The sequence below is a fragment of the Sus scrofa genome, chromosome 1 (genome assembly GCF_054392235.1).
Source record: "Sus scrofa isolate SSC_HxYL_T2T_F1_AM1 chromosome 1, Sscrofa_HxYL_maternal_Yorkshire_Landrace_v2.0, whole genome shotgun sequence".
In the NCBI taxonomy this organism is placed as follows: Eukaryota; Metazoa; Chordata; class Mammalia; order Artiodactyla; family Suidae; genus Sus; species Sus scrofa.
This window is the reverse complement of record NC_139383.1, coordinates 237,374,172-237,389,686: the sequence shown is the minus strand read 5'-3', so window position 1 is coordinate 237,389,686 and position 15,515 is coordinate 237,374,172.

The window sequence follows — 15,515 nt, the reverse complement described above, 5'->3', positions numbered from 1 at the left end:
AATCATGATATAGAATCTACTAGTAAATTTCAAAGATAATAATACATGCGAAGTTCCTACTGTGGCTCAAGCATAACGAGCCTGACTAATATCCATGAGGATGAGGGCTCAATCCCTTGCCTCACTCAAATGGGCTAAGGATCTGGCATTGCCGTGAGTTGTATTGTAGGTCACAGACGCAGCTCAGATCCCTCGTTGCTGTAGTTGTGGTGTAGGCCGGCAGCTGAAGCTCTGATTCAACCCCTACACTAGGAACTTTCATACATTGCAACTGGGGCTCTTAAAAGGTTCGCAGGTGAATTTTATCAAACATATAAAGAGGAATTGGTGCCCATCCTCCTTAAACTCTTTCAAAAGGTTGAAGAAGGAATACTCCCAAAGACATTCTATGAGGCCACCATCACCCTCATTCCAAAACCAGGCAGAGATACCACCAAAAAAGAAAACTATCGCCCAATATCATTGATGAATATAGATGGAAAAATTCTCAACAAAATCTTAGCCAACCGAATCCAACAACATACCAAAAAAATTATACACCATGACCAGGTTGGGTTCATCCCAGGTTCACAAGGATGGTTCAACATACGCAAATCAATCAGCATCATACACCACATTAACAAAAAAAAAGTCAAAAATCATATGATCATCTCAATAGACGCAGAAAAAGCATTTGACAAAGTCCAACATCCACTCATGATCAAGACCCTCGCCAAAGTGGGTATAGAGGGAACATTCCTGAATATAATCAAAGCCATTGATGATAAACCCACAGCAAATATAATCCTCAATGGGGAAAAACTGAAAGCCTTCTCACTCAAATCTGGAACAAGACAGGGATGCCCACTCTCACCACTGCTCTTCAACATCGTTTTGGAAGTCTTAGCCACAGCAATTAGACAAACCAAAGAAATAAAAGGCATCCATATAGGAAGAGAAGAGATCAAACTGTCACTGTATGCAGATGACATGATACTATACCTAGAAAACCCTAAGGACTCAACCCCAAAACTCCTTGAACTGATTAATAAATTCAGCAAAGTGGCAGGATATAAGATTAACATTCAGAAGTCAGTTGCATTTCTGTATACCAGCAATGAAACATTAGAAAAGGAATACAAAAATACGATACCTTTTAAAATTGCACCTCACAAAATCAAATACCTCGGAATACACCTGACCAAGGAGGTAAAGGACCTATATGCCGAGAACTACAAAACTTGAATCAAAGAAATCAAAGAAGATGTAAAGAAATGGAAAGATATTCCATGTTCCTGGATTGGAAAAATCAATATTGTGAAAATGGCCATACTACCCAAAGCAATCTACAGATTCAATGCAATCCCTATCAAATTACCCAGGACATTGTTCACAGAACTAGAACAAACAATCCAAACATTTATATGGAACCACAAAAGACCCAGAATCGCCAAAGCAATCCTGAGAAACAAAAACCAAGCAGGAGGCATAACTCTCCCAGACTTCAAGAAATACTACAAAGCCACAGTCATCAAAACAGTGTGGTACTGGTATCAAAACAGACAGATAGACCAATGGAACAGAATAGAGAATCCGGAAATAAACCCTGACACCTATGGTCAATTCATCTTTGACAAGGGAGGCAAGAACATAAAATGGGAAAAAGAAAGTCTATTCAGCAAGCATTGCTGGGAAACCTGGACAGCTGCATGCAAAGCAATGAAACTAGAACACACCCTCACACCATGCACAAAAATAAACTCCAAATGGCTGAAAGACTTACATATACGACAGGACACCATCAAACTCCTAGAAGAAAACGTAGGCAAAACACTCTCTGACATCAACATCATGAATATTTTCTCAGGTCAGTCTCCCAAAGCAATAGAAATGAGAGCAAAAATACACCCATGGGACCTCATCAAACTGAAAAGCTTTTGCACAGCAAAGGAAACCCAAAAGAAAACAAAAAGACAGCTTACAGAATGGGAGAAAATAGTTTCAAATGATGCAACTGACAAGGGCTTAATCTCTAGAATATATAAGCAACTTATACAACCCAACAGCAAAAAAGCCAATCAATCAATGGAAAAATGGGCAAAAGACCTGAATAGACATTTCTCCAAAGAAGATATACAGATGGCCAACACACACATGAAAAAATGCTCAACATCGCTGATTATAAGAGAAATGCAAATCAAAACGACCATGAGATACCACCTCACACCAGTCAGAATGGCCATCATTAATACATCCACAAATAACAAGTGCTGGAGGGGCTGTGGAGAAAAGGGAACCCTCCTGCACTGTTGGTGGGAATGTCAACTGGTACAGCCACTATGGAGAACAGTTTGGAGATACCTTAGAAATCTATCCATAGAACTTCCATATGACCCCGCAATCCCACTCTTGGGCATCTATCCAGACAAAGCTCTACTTAAAAGAGACACATAAACCCGCATGTTCATTGCAGCACTATTCACAATAGCCAGGACATGGAAACAATCCAAATGTCCATCAACAGAGGATTGGATTCGGAAGATGTGTGGTATATATACACAATGGAATACTACTCAGCCATAAAAAAGGATGACATAATGCCATTTGCAGCAACATGGATGGAACTAGAGAATTTCATCCTGAGTGAAATGAGCCAGAAAGACAAAGACAAATACCATATGATATCACTTATAACTGGAATCTAATATCCAGCACAAATGAACATCTCCTCAGAAAAGAAAATCATGGACTTGGAGAAGAGACTTGTGGCTGCCTGATGGGAGGGGGAGGGAGTGGGAGGGATCGGGAGCTTGGGCTTATCAGACACAACTTAGAATAGATTTACAAGGAGATCCTGCTGAATAGCATTGAGAACTATGTCTAGATACTCATGTTGCAACAGAAGAAAGGGTGGGGGAAAAAAACTGTAATTGCAATGTATACATCTAAGGATAACCTGACCCCCTTGCTGTACAGTGGGAAAATAAAAGAAAAAAAAAAAGAAAAATTGTGTATGAAATGATACCATCTATCATTAGAAAATTTATAGTTAATGTGAGTGCTATTTCTGAAGTATTACAAAGTCTGTGTCTGATAACATGAGCTTGATACTGTCAGCCTTATGAGTCAAAAAATATTTTATCATAGTTCATATATTCATAGATGTTAAAGGTACTCTAGAAATCATTTACTTCAATCAGAATGGTATAGGTAATGCTGCAGTAAAAATTACAAAAGAATTTCATTGCTTAACAAGGTGAAAAGTAATCATGCAAGCAAAGCCAAGATAATTCCCAAGCACAGCTGCCCCCCGCATGGTGTAATTTAGAATTTGTGGTACCTTCAATTCTGTAGCACCTCTACCTGTGTAAGTGATTCCACAGTCCTTGTGGAAGGGAAGAACAGCACAGACCAAAATTGAAACATGTCACTCTAGCACACATATCATTACTCAGAGAAGTCATAGGGCTACTTTCAACTTTAAGGGGACATAATGATATTTCAGAATGAAGCAAAAGGCAGAAATTTAAGCGGGTATTAGGAATGTTTATCACAATACTTTCACTTTCTGGCTAATCAACCTGACACTCAGATTGAGGTCATAAGATCAGCAAATAGCAGAAATGGAATCAAAAACATTGTTCCCTACTAATTTCATCAAATTAGAGAACCATGAAAATTATGGCTCTTATCCTGGTTTGATAATGCTAGACAACATTTTCATTTTTTTTTTTTGTACTAATGTACTAAAATCGTAATCTAAAATGAATTTTTTGGAAATGAAGATCATCCAAGATGATGACCACCCTCAGGTAATCCCAGAATAGCCACTATACACACAGGTAATGGTAATAAACAGAGTAAATAGAATAATAAATCTCCAATGAGTTATATAAAGATTGTGCCTCTGTTTCTTCTATAAAAGATCTTTTCTATATTCTAGAATCAGACAGAGTCCTAGAAGACTAACTGAACACCACTCAGCCCGACTTTCCTAATAGACTCCATATCATCTCCTGGGAATATTTTATCATGGTTCATATATGGGAATAGATAAATATTACATTTTCAGACTTAAATGTAGGCTTTTCAGTCTTTAGAACATTACAGATATTATGTTTCATCTGAAAGCAAAATCAGATGGTTATGGTGGTCCTTCCATTTCCTCTGCATAAACATCACAAAACTATTTAGATTTGTAATTAGCTAAAGAGGACAAGATAATTAAACCTAAATTGGAAACACCCCACAGATAAGCAAATACTATCATCAGTGGGCAGAACTAAAATTTGGCACTTGAATTCTACTCTGTCACAACATAAACAGTTGGATAAAGAACTAAGATCTTGGAGTTCCTATTGTGGTACAGCAGAAACAAATCCGACTAGGAACCATGAGGTTATGGGTTTGATCCCTGGCCTTGCTCAGTGGGTTAAGGATCCAGCATTGCCGTGATCTGTGGTGTAGGTTGCAGACACGGCTCAAATCCCGAGTTGCTGTGGCTGTGGCCTAGGCCAGCAGCTATAGCTCCAATTGGACCCCTCACCTGAAAACCTCCATATGCCCCAGGTGCAGCCCTAAAAAAGCAAAAAAAAAAAAAAAGAAAGAAAGAAAGAAGACTTAAGAGCTTATTAAAAAGTTAAGCGCATTGTTTAGATGAACCTGCTATCATAATGGTCTCAGTCTATAGAAACAATCATAAAAATGCTGCTCATCTACTTTTTAATTATTTAATTTTTTGGTCAATTTTAACAGTGTCTATTAATTTTCATTCTTATAATTAAAATGCAAAAAAGGCTAATAGTGAATTCCAGAAAGATACATGATTTTTGGAATAAAAGGTTATCTGTTTCTTTTTCCAAAGTTAGTTTTGAAATCCAAAGTCAATGGCATAGTGACAATACGTATGTTTATAATGGCAAGCTATAATAATACAAAAATCTAGAGACATTTGGAAAACTACTGTGATTAACAGATGTTCTTGGAATGTTGTTGTAGTGACATACCATTTTCCTATTATAGTCACAGGCTCTGATATTTCCTGTAGAATCATGCAGTTGGCATTTCGGAAGGTAGAGAAATAAATAACCTAAAACACCAAAACCTTAAATCAAAGCTAGAAATATTATTTCCTAATTCCTCATTAAAATGAGAAAGCAAAAATAACTAAGTATCTGTTCAGTTTTCACCCATCTATTTATTATTTTAACTAGAATAAGAAAAGAAAAATTTTCAATCTAAAAAAAGTTTAGGACGGCTATCAGCTGAACATTTAATCCAGGAATTACAGCCTGCCAAAACTGCATTTAGATCTTTGTATAGCAAAAGGAGTTGGTATCTGACTCCAGAATGTGTCTCTTGTTCATTCTTGGCCAACCAAACAAAGAGGTACAAATTGGCTTACCCTCCGCACCCCATCCCAAAAAAGAAAAAGAATTAACAGTGTTCTGCATGATAATGTCAAAATCTGACTTCATTGTGAAAGTGGCATCCTTGTAAATCATGAAGGCAATTAGGAATATATTTCTCTTCTTCCAGTGGGTTTAAAATGTACTGGCCTGAAAATAATGTTTGTCATTTGGAAAATGTATTTGGGTGTAAGATTTAGCAGTTATACACAGTTGTCAAATAAATGAGCATGTCTGAAACTCATGCTGTTGGTGAAAATGTTTAAGAAATTTTACTTGTAGTGCCCACAGATATCCTGCCTTTTTCATCGAAGGCGCTTATGTCCCCAGATGCCCTGAAAGTGCCAGAGCAGTACTGACCACTCTAACTTGGGGATGGATACTACATGCTGATAGTAGGTGTAGGAAGGGAGTGAGGTTGCTTACCAAAAGGAAGAACAATCCCTGAGAATAAAGGGTAAATTTTCTTCAAAGGAAGATGATAATAACCATCATAAAACTCAGGTCAGCTCACAAAGAAAGAGAGGTGTTTATTGTTTCATTGACATTGTCATTTTTGTTTTTTAAATGCATACCTGAATAAAGAAGAGTAAAGTTATCAAGTGAGGTATGCCTGTAAACAAACACCTCTATAGGCTTATGGAAATGCTTTTAAGTTATGGAGCAAGTCCTATATAGGATATAGTTTATAGTTTCTTTCCCTATATTGTGTTTCTTTTTTGTTATTGTTCAAGTTCCAATTTTATTTAACCTCAAGCTATTTTAGTTATGCTTCTATAGATTAAAAAGTAAACAAGTACAAAAGAAAAATAACACTGGACTAAACAAAAAGACTGAATTCCAAATAACTGCAGTAGGGTAGAAAGACTCTTGTGATAGAGGAGAGAGACTGAAGTCAACTCTGTAGAGACAAAAGGCAGGAGAAAGGAAGCACTGGGGTGAGCTGGCGGAAAAGTGCTTGAGGACACTGGTAGGGATGTCAGTCAATGGGATCAGGCCATCAGTGTTATAATAACTGGTGGTCACTGAAGTTAGATTCCTACCTTCCTACAGAGTGTGACACACAAAGGTGCAGCTGTTCTTGATTACATTACATTTCAAAGCGATGGCTCCCAAGTCCTTGAGAAAAAACTTCCTGGGTTGTAGAAGATTTACATCTCAAAGGAGTAGAGAAAGAATTTACAATTCCAAATTTTCTAAATAAATGCTTTAAGTAAAGAGAGATCAGGTGACTAGGATGAAAAAGAAAATTTTCTAGTTTAATCAACTTGACAACCCTAAAGCTATCTTGGTCAGAAGTAAAGGGAGGTGTGACACACCTGTATATACCCCTCCCTTTTTGAGTTGAATGAATCCAAGAGCTGAAGACAGAAAATCTCATTAAGGTAGACTTGTCTTAATAAGGCTGAAAACCATGAGGAAATACCATAGGATTATGATGTAATGTTTCTTTTGTACTTTAGTTGAAGTTGGATAAAATAGCATTTCTTCTTTCTTAATATTTTCTAGCAAGCAATGACTCTTGTAAAGTGAATGGGAGAAGGCTGATAGTTAGGCTATTAAAAAATGTCTTTTTCTCATAATGAAAATAGCAGTGATATACACAGAGATAGGGGTCATCCCAACAGAGAAGATTTTGTCATGAATTATTTACATATATTGACACATAGTGATAATAAAAATCAGACAAACTTTTGGTTGCCTTTATTACTATACTGGCATTATCTGCAGATATGCATTCCTTATTACCTGCACCAGAGACAGACTGCCCCATTCTTGGTTCTTTACTAATAAATAATACAGGCATTCAATCAAAAAGTAGTTATCAAGGCTCTAATAGGCATTGATGCCTGTGCTGTCCCATCTTTCATAGAAAAGATGAAAGAATGCATGGTAAACTCTACAGGGAAGGTAAAAGTTGCTGACAGTTCAGAATGCTAAGTGGTGTGATGAGTGCTCTGGGAGTACACAAGACAGAAAATATACCCTAAAAGATATAAAATTTATTTGCAGACACCAAAGATGAGTGGGAGTAGGTATTTGTAAGCAATGGCATACATCCTCCAAAAAACATACACATCAAAAAAATAAACAAATAAAACCACCCACAACCAATATTTACATATAAGTGAGAAAAAATATGTAAAGCAAACGGAGCTAGATTTTGGAGTCTATTTAAGAGCAAAGAGACAGGTAGAGATGGACAGGGCAACAAAAGAGAGAAATGGCATAAAAGACAGTGAAACAAAGACAAGGTTATTCTCAGAAAAAAAATTCATCCCCACTCCCACTGTAGAAACACTGCACTGAGAAGAGATATGAGACTTAATAGATCTGAGCAGTAGGAGGAAAGGGCTTGTTCATATGTACAACCAGACATGGCCATCTTAGGAAAGGCACTTCTTTTTTTTTTTGTATTTTTGCCTTTTCTAGGGCTGCACCCATGGCATATGGAGGTTCCCAGGCTAGAGGTCTAATCGGAGCTGCAGCCGCCAAGCCTACACCAGAGCCACAGCAACACAGGATCCAAGCTGCAACTGCAACCTACACCACAGCTCACAGCAATGCTGGATTCTTAACCCACTGAGCAAGCCCAGGGATCGAACCCACAACCTCATGGTTCTTAGTTGGATTTGTTAACCACTGAGCCATGACATGAACTCCAGGAAAGGCACCTCTTCTGAAAGAGAAAAAGAAAACTTGGAAATGGAGAGGTATCATGAAGAAGTTCACTGTTGGATAAGGGGAAGCATAATATGAAAATTAAGAGTAATATATAAAAAGAACATCACAAATTTCAAAGATATGGCAATATACCAACTTCCACCAAAAAAACTCCACTATCCAAGTCACTGCAATCACTATGCCAGTAGTGGGTGCCTGTGAGTGAAACTAGCTACTTAAAAATTCATCACTCTTCTTACCTTCTATAGAGACACCAGTTATTTCTGAACCAAGCAATGTATTAAACATTTTGAAAAGTTTAGTAAATGCTTTTTTAGCTCTTGCTGAAAGGTGCTTGGATCCTTGTGTACATATATCTCAGGTATACAGATAATATACAGAGGGTTTGATCCATGAATCCCCTATCTGATTACTTCACCGGATACTCTTTTAAACAAGTGAACTTTGCCAATAAATGTGAAAATAATAATATATTGTTGCAAATGATAGTTGATAGCTTATTTATACATCTCTTAGGGTATTAAAACTTTAAAAAATGAAGCTTCCAATTCTGATTGATTTCACTAGAAAGTTTTACCAAAGCTTTGAAGAATTAACCAGGTCTACACAATTTCTCCTAGAAAACAGATAGAGAAGAGTCCTATTCCTTTTATAAAGCCTGAATTATCCAGCTTCCAAACCAAAGACACAATAAAAATAGAAGTAAATATATCCCCCAAGAAAATAAAAGCAAAAATACTTAACAAAATATTAGCAAATAGAATTCAGAAAAATACAACATGAATTATACATCATGACCAAGTGGGGTTTATTCCAGCATGAAAAGTTGGTTCAATATTCCAAAATCAGAGATGGGATTAAGATGGCAGAATAGAAGGACTGGAGCTCACCTTCTCTCATTAAAAAAAAAAAAAAAAAAATTACAACCAAATGTTGAACAACCTTCAACCAAATGGACTAGAAACTTTCAAAAAAACATCCTAATCCAGAAGAAACAGAAGAGGTCACATCAAGAGGTAGGAGGGGCAATTACATGATGTAAGCAACCCCACATCTCCCAGGTGGGAAGCCCACAGAGAGGAAAATAACTGTCACAGGGACTTACCTACAGGAGTGAGAATTATGAGCCCCATGTCAAGTACACATGCCTGGGCATCTGCATTGGGAGAAAGAGCCCCCAGAGCACCTGACATTGAAGGCCAGTGGGGCTTCTGCACAGGAGCTCCATGGGATTGGGGGAAACTGAGACCCTATTCTTGAAGGGCACACACAGAATTTCATGTGCACTGAGTCCCAGGACAAAGAAGAGGCTCCATAGGACTCTGGGTCAGAACTGATTGCAGTTCTTGGAGAATCTCCTGGGAAAACAGGGGGGTAATTGTGGCTCATTGTTGGGGAAAGGCATTGGAGGCAAAGCTCGTGGGAATATTCATCAGTGTGTGTTTCTCTGGCGGCGGCCATTTTTGGAAAATATGGCCCCACCCATCAGGGTTAAGAAGCCCCAGGCCAAACAATAATCCAGATAGGATCACAGCCCCACCCATCAGTAAACAGGCTGCCTAAAGACCCCCCAGGCACACAACCTCCTCTAATCTCACTCAGAGACCCACCAGAGGGATAGGATCAGCCCCACCTACCAGTGGGCAGGCACCAGTCCCTCCCATCAGGAAGCCTACACCAAGTACCCATAACAACTTCAGCCAAAAGGAGGGGGGCAGACATCAGAAGTAAGAGAGGCTACAACTCTATTATCTGTAAAAAGGTCACCACACCAAAAACCTATAAAAATAAAAATGGAAAGGCAGAGAACTATAACTCAGATAAGGGAGAAAGAAAAAAACCCCAGAAAAACAGCTAAGTGATCAAGAGATTCTCAGACTTCAGGAAAAAGACTTCAGACCGTTGGTGCTGAAGATGATACAAGACATTGGAAATAAACTGGAGGCAAAGATTGGTAATTTAGAGCAAACAATGATCAAAGAAATACAAGATTTAAAACTTAAGCAAGAAGAGATGCAAAATACAATAACCAAATTAAAAAATTCAATAGAAGCAACTGACAGCAGAATATAGGAGGCAGAAGAATGAATAAATGAGGCAGAGGACAGAGTAGTGGAAATCACTGAGGCGGAAAAGAAGAGAGAAAAGAGATTGAAAACAAATGAAGAGAGTCTCAGAGAACTCTGGGACAACATTAAATGCACCAGCATCTGTATTATAGGAGTGCCAGAAGGAGGAGAGAGAGTGAAAGGAACAGAAGAAATATTCAAAGAGATAATAGCTGAAAATTTCCCTAACATAGAAAAGGAACCGCTCACTCAAATCCAGGATGCACAACAAATACCGTATAAAATACACACAAGGAGGAACACCCCAAGACACATATTAATCAAACTGACCAAAATTAAAGACAAAGAGAAAATATTGAAAGCAGCTAGGGAAAAGAAACAAATAACATACAAGGGAACCCCAATAAGGTTATAGGCAGATTTTTCAGCAGACACTCTGCAGGCTAGAAGGGAGTGGCACAATATACTTAATGTGATGAAAGGAAAAAAGCTCCAACCAAGATTACTTTACCCAGCAAGAATCTCTTCAGATTTGAAGGAGAAATCAAAAGCTTTACAGATAAGAAAAAGCTAAGAGAATTCAATACCACTAAACCAGCTTTACAACAAAGGAACTTCCCCAGGCAGAAAAGAAAAGGCCACAACCAGAAACAAAAACACCACAAATGAGAAGGCTCACCAGTAAAGGAATATATACAGTAAAGAGAGGAAATCATCTATGCACAATTACGCTACCAAAATGAGAAATCATGAGAAGAGGAGGGTACAAAGGCAGGACACTGGAGATGCACTTGCAATTAAGAGAACAACAACTTAAAACAATCTTGTATTTATATAGACTTCTATATCTAAACATTAGGGCAACTGCAAAGCAAAAATGTACAATTGATACACACACAAACAAGAAAAATCTACTCAAATACAACATTAAAGATAGTCCTCAAACCACAAGAGGAGAGATCAAGAGAAGAAGGCAAGAAAAAGAGCAACAAAAACAAATCCAAAGCAGTTAATAAAATGCCAATAAGAACATACATATCAATAATTATCTTAAATGTAAATGGACTAAATGCCCCAACCAAAAGACACAGACTGGCAGAATGTATACAAAAACAAGACCCATATATATGCTGTCTTCAAGAGACCCACTTCACTTCTAGGGACACATACAAATTGAAAGTGAGAGGATGGAAGAAAATAGTCCATGCAAACGAGAATCAAAAGAAAGCTGGAGTAGGTAACACTCATATCAGAAAAAAACAGACCTTTAAATAAGGAATATTTTAAGAGCCTAGGAAGGGGATTACATAATGATAAAAGGATCAATCCAAGAAGAAGATATAACCATTTTAAATATATATGCACCGAACATAGGATCACCACAATATATAAGGCAACTGCTAACAACCTCAAAAGGACAAATCGACAATAACACAATCATAGTGGGGGATTTTAACACCTCACTTATAGCAATGGATAGATCATCCAGACAGAAAATCAATAAGGAAACACAGGCCCTGAATGAAGCAAGAGACCAGATGAACTTAGTAGATATTTATAGGACACTGCATCCAAAAGCAGCACAACACACATTCTTCTCAAGTGCACATTGAACATTCTCTAAGATTGATCACATTATGGGCCACAAATCAAGCCTAAGTAATTTTGAGAAAATTGAAATCATATCAAGCATCTTTTCCGACCACAACGCTATATGACTAGAAATCAACAATAAGATAAAAAGTGCAAAAAACACAAACACATGGAGAATAAACAACATGCTACTAAACAACCAATGGATCACTGAAGAAATCAAAGAGGAAATTAAAAAATACCTAGAATCAAATGACAAAGATACAACACTCCAAAACCTATGGGATGCAGCAAAAGCAGTTTTAAGAGGGAAGTTTATAGCAATACAAGCCTACCTCAGTAAACAAGAAAAAGATCAAATACACAACCTAACTTTACATCTAAAGCAGCTCAAGAGAGAAGAACAGACAAGACCCAATGTTAGCAGAAAGAAAGAAACCATAAAGATCAGAGCAGAAATCAATGAAGTAGAAAGAAGAAAACCATGGAAAAGATCGATGAAATCAAAAGCTAGTTTTTTGTAAAGGTCAACAAAATTGATGAACCCTTAGCCAGACTTACCAAGAAAAAAAGAATGAGAATTCAAATCAGTAAAATTAGAAATGAAAAAGGAAAAGTTACAATGGACATCACAGAAATACAAAGGATCATAAGAGACTACTACATGCAACTATATGCCAATAAAATGGAAAACCTAGAAAAAGTGGACAAATTCCTAGAAAAATACCATCTTCTAAGACTAAACTATGATGAAATAGAAAAGATGAACAACCCAATCATGAGTACTGAAATTGAAACTGTGATTAAAAAAACTTCCAACAAACAAAAGTCCAGGACCAGGTGGTTTCAAGGGGAATTCTATCAAACATTTAGAGAAGAGATAACACCTATCCTTCTGAAACTATTCCAAAAATGGCAGAGGAAGGAATACCCCCAAACTCATTCCATGAGACCACCATCACCCTGATACCCAAACCAGGCAAAGGCACCACAAAAAAAAAAAAAAAAAAAAAATTATAGGCCAATTTCACTGATGAACATAGATGCAAAAATCCTCAACAAAATAGTAGCAAACTGCATACAACAATACATTCAAAGGATTATACATCATGACCAAGTGGGATTTATCCCAGGGATGCAAGGGTTCTTCAACATCTGGAAATCAATCAGTGTGATACACCACATTAATAAACTGAAGAATAAAAACTGTATAATCCTCTCAATAGATGCAGAAAAAGCCTTTGACAAAAATCCAACACCAATTTCTGATAAAAAAACCCTTCAGAAAGTGGGCATGGAGGGAACCTACCTCAACATAATAAAGGCCACATATGAGAAACCAAGAGCTACATCATTCTCAAGGTTGAAAAGTATTCCCACTGAGATCAGGAACAAGATAAGGATATCCGCTGTCACCACTACTAGTCAACATAGTTTTGCAAGTCCTAGCCATGGCAATCAGGGAAGTAAAAGAAATAAAAGGAATTCAAATTATAAAGGAAGAAGTAAAACTATCCTTATTTGCAGATGAAATAATGCTAAGAGAATCCTAAAGACACACTTAGTGAAGTCAGTCAGACACTGAGACACCAACATCAAATGCTATCACTTACATGTGGAATCTGAAAATTAAGACATAATAAACTTCTTTACAGAACAGATACTGACTCAACAGACTTTGAAAAACTTATGGTTTACAAATGAAACAGGTTAGGGGTGGGGGATGGGCTGGGAGTTGGGATGAAAATGCTATAAAATCATGTTGTGATGATTGTTGAACAATTATAAATGTAATAAAATTCATTTAGTAATTAAATAAAATCAATTAGACATAGAAAAAAAATTCCAAAATCAGTCATTATTATTATTACCATATGAAAAGACTCAAAAAAATTACTTAATTAGGGAGTTCCTGTCATGGCACAGTGGAAACGAATTCAACTAGAAACCATGAAGCTGCTGGTTTGATCCCTGGCCCCGCTCAGTGGGTTAAGGATCCAGTGTTGTCATGAGCTGTGATAGGTTGCAGACACGGTTCAGATCTGGCATTGCTGTGGCATAGGCTGGCAGCAACAGCTCTAATTAGACCCCTAGCCTGGGAATCTCCATATGCCGTGGGTATGGCTCTATAAAGACAAAAGACAAAAAAAAATTACTTAATTACTTCAACTGATGCAGTACAAGCACTAGACAAAATTCAACGCTCATGCCTGATAAAAACTAGGAAGAACAGAAATAAGAGAAGAATTTCTCTACTTGATAAAAGCAAAATACACAAATTAAGTTTATAGACAACATATTTAATGATGAAAAATTGGCTGTGCCTTAAGATTAGAAACAGGACAAAGATACCTGCTCTCACCATTTTATTAAATATAGAGCTGGAAGTTCTGGACAATGACATAAGGCAATAAAAGGAAATAAAAGATATACAGACCTGAAAGGAATAATTGGAATTAATTGTCACTATTGGCAGATGATACAACTGTCTACATAGAAAATTACAAAGAAAACAAAACATTTCCCAAACTAATGAGTGAGTTCAGAAAGAACATACAATTTAAGATAAACACATAGAAATCAATTGTATTTATATAGAAATCAATTGTATTTCTATACGGTAGCAATAAATTGGACACCGAAATGAAAAGTTCACTTATCATATTCAAAAATACTTTTAATATTCAAAAAATAAGTGTAAATCAAACAAAACATGAACAGGACTTGTATGGTGAAAACTAAACAGTGCTTATGAAAAGTCAAAAAAATCAAATGGACAGGCATGGTTTGGAAAACAAGATGGCAGTTCTTTCGAAATTAATATATAAATTAAAAACAATTTCTTCACAAATCTCAGAAACATTTTTCTACACTATTTTAAAATTTAAATGCATTTCCAAAGGAAATAAAACAGCTAAGACAACTTTAAAAAGAAAGTGGGATCAATCAGTCTCACCAATTTCAAGACTTTTTATATAGCTACAATAATAAAGATTGTATAAGATTAGTGGAGGTATGGACACATAGAACAATGGCAGAGACTATAACATCCTAAGTAAATCCACACAAATATTCTCAATGGATTTGTAATAAATACGCACAAAGGGTACCAGAGCAATTGGAAATTAGTTGGCAAAAAAAAGTGAACTTTACCTAGTTCTTATACTTAATAAAAAAAGTAACTCAGAATGAATGAATCATCGACTTAAACATAAAATGCAAAGTATAATACTTTAGAAAAATAAAAGAAATATTTAATTATATCTGGTGAAAATATATATTTCTACAATGTGAATTTTTAAAAATTGAGGTTTTTTACTCATTCCTCAAAGGAGAAAGTATAAATTTAAAATTGGAGTTTTACTTATAAATGGAGCTCAATTATATTTGTCCAAATGACAGTGGACCACAACGGAGAATGAATTGGGTTCCCTTATCATAGACATCGAAATCTAATTACAGGAATGAAAACATAAAAGATTCCTTACAGTAATAATCTATATTTCAAACAATGTTTCAGGGAGTTCCCGTCATGGCGCAGTGGTTAACGAATCCAACTAGGAACCATGAGGTTGCGGGTTCGGTCCCTGGCCTTGCTCAGTGGGTTAACGATCCAGCATTGCCATGAGCTGTGGGGTAGGTCGCAGACGCGGCTCGGATCCCGCATTGCTGTGGCTCTGGCGTAGGCTGGCAGCTACAGCTCCAATTGGAACCCTAGCCTGGGAACCTCCATATGCCACGGGAGCGGCCCAAGAAATGGCAAAAAGACAAAAAATAAATA